Raw genomic sequence first — 3,087 nt, forward strand, 5'->3', positions numbered from 1 at the left:
GTAGTAGTAGTAGTAGTAGTAGTAGTAGTAGTAGTAGCAGTAGTAGTTGTAGTAGTAGTAGTAGTAGCAGCAGCAGCAGCAGCAGTAGTAGTAGTAGTAGTAGTAGTAGCAGCAGCAGCAGTAGTAGTAGTAGTAGTAGTAGCAGTAGTAGTAGTAGTAGTAGTAATAGTAGCAGTAGTAGTAGTAGTAGTAGAAGTAGTAGTAGAAGTAGTAGTAGTAGTGGCAGCAGCAGCAGCAGCAGCAGCAGCAGTAGTAGTAGTAGTAGTAGTAGTAGTAGTAGTAGTAGTAGTAGTAATTATAAAACCAGCAGCAGCAGTAGCAGTTGTAAGAATAATGGTATTAATGCGCGCCTACCATTTGCTCTTCGTTTGGTGTGATTCCCGGACGTGCAAACCTCCATGCAGCAGGTTATATTGGCGGGGGTGCTGTCAACTAACATTAATGCATCATAATCTAGTTGTACAGAAGAAAATAGTAACAGCCCCCTCACACATACACACGCGCACACACACACACACACACACACACACACACATGCACTTACACACGCATACACACTCCAACACATATACTCAAACACATAAATCGTAGTCTCATACTCACACACACACAAATATCCTCTCTCACTCATACAAGGTGAATATCTCATGCGTGTTTGTGTGCGCGTCACTGTTTGTGTATATCGATATTAGAGGGAAAGAGAAAGAAAGCGAGAGACAGAGAGGCTGGAGACGGACAGACAGACAGACAAATAGACAGAAAGATGGAATGAGTGGCGGAAATGTATACAACAACAACAACAACAAAAGAAATATCTTGGTTTCAATGAAAGAAAAGTCAAGCTGATTGTTGAAAATATGTAGGATGTTCGAAGAGAAAAATACATAGGAAGACATAGAGAGAGAGAGAGAGAGAGAGAGAGAGAGAGAGAGAGAGAGAGAGAGAGAGAGAGAGAGAGAGAGAGAGAGAAAAGGGGAGGAGAAGACGTGAAGAGGGAGAGAACGAGCTAGTGAGCGAGAGAGAGAGAGAGAGAGAGTGAAAGGGAGCAACAGACAGTTAGACATCGTAAGAAGTATTATAAGAATTGCATTGAAAAGAAGACATACGCATATAAATGATATACAACCTTCTGTACACAGGTATGTATGTGTGCACATGGGTATATTCATATATATATATATATATATATATGTAAGTGTACACGCACACACATATACGTACATACACACGCACACATATTCACTCGGCTCCTCCTCTACCTTTATCTATGCTATTAGATATTAGAGTCTGAAATTTCAGGATATATACCTATCTATGAGGAATTACTACGAATTCTTGCTTTGCTGAATTTCCTGTTTTTTCTGCTTAATTTTTTTATACATATTTTATTAACACTCGTTTCTGTATAAACTATTTTATAAATGCTTTGATGCCATTAACAAGCGTCTATTAGGCTTTTATTTTATTGTAAAATACATGTACACACACACACACACACACACACACACACACACACACACACACACACACACACACACATCTAACAGTGACGTACATACTTAATTCTCAATATGTTCCATCAGACTTTTAATATGTTAGTCGTTGGCGTATTTTCTCCAGTTCTTTGCATTCTTCTATTATCTGCCAAATGATATGGTATTGTTAGAATGTGTATAATATTTGACAGGTGCGGGTATCCATCGGCATGTAACTTTTAATAAGATAGGGCTTGCATACTTATGCATACGAAGACTGAATACGCACACTCTGCGAAAGAACCCATCATGGTTCAGCGAAGGGATTGGCACCAAAGATTTAGGGAGCGTAGAACAAGAAGAGTTGAGTAAGACATTCGTTTCGCTCCTCGGTCATCTTGACCTGGTCTTGTTACTGGATTAAAGATAGTCACGGACGAAGGGATAAGGTTGGCGGTGTACGACTCTTCTTCACTTTAAGCAAAGTCATCGTTCAAGCTATCAGTCATCATTCAAGCTATCAGTCATCATTCAATCTTTGGATGACTAAATTGCCCTCGTCTCCTAAACAGATGAACATGATTGTTTGGCGACTTTATATAAGACACATTCTTGTTCTTGTTATCGTTGTTGTTTAGTCTCAAGACCAATATGGTCGAATACATAAATCAATAAGGCTTTCCAGCTCTTGTGATTCTGACTTTGTACTTATGAAATGAATGCATACGGTGAAGGCACTTGGCTCAATGGTTAGAGCGTCAAACTCACAATCTTGAGGTGGTGAGTTCCATTCCCGGATCGGGTTGTATGTTGTGTTCTTGAGCAAGAAACTTTATTTCATGTCGGTCCAGTTCACTTAGCTGTAAAAATGAGTTGTGATATCACTGGTGCCAAGCTGCATCGGCCCTTTCCTTTCCCTTGGATAACATCGGTGGCATGGAGAGCGGAGGTTGCCACGCATGAGCGACTACTGGTCTTCCACAAACAACCATACCCGGAATAATCTTTCATTCGTATGGAGTTCTGTAACTAAGCGCTTCTGGTGAATCGCATATATATATATATATATGTGTGTGTGTGTGTGTGTGTGTGTGTGTGTGTGTGTGTGTGTGTGTGTGTGTGTGTGTGTGTGTGTGTGTGTGTGTGTGTGTGTGTGTGTGTACACACGACGGACTTCTTTGTATATATATTTGTGTTTGTCCCCCTGCCATCGCTTGACAACCGCTGTTGGTGTGTTTATGTCCGCCGTAAGCTATCGGGACTGCGGCTGGAATTTCTAAGTAAACATATGTAAATAATGGTACGGAAGTGAGCCGCTTTACAGTGAGTGTCTCGTCGTTTTCTTTACTGCATTGTCACTGGTGATGAAAAATGGTGCCTTTACATCAATATAAATCAACGAAAAGAATGACTCAGCCCCGACAAACAAGCGACTTTGCGTGCAAAACAAGACCTTCCTCCTCGAAAGATCATGTTGTGTGTATGGTGGAATTAGGAAAGCGTAATTCATTACGAACTGCTCGAGCAAAACAAAACACTCAATGCAGAGCTTTACGTTCAATAACTGCACCGACTCAACGAAGCAATTTAGCAAAAAAAAAAAAAAAAAAAA

Source organism: Octopus bimaculoides, chromosome 16 (assembly GCF_001194135.2).
Source record: "Octopus bimaculoides isolate UCB-OBI-ISO-001 chromosome 16, ASM119413v2, whole genome shotgun sequence".
Lineage (NCBI taxonomy): Eukaryota > Metazoa > Mollusca > Cephalopoda > Octopoda > Octopodidae > Octopus > Octopus bimaculoides.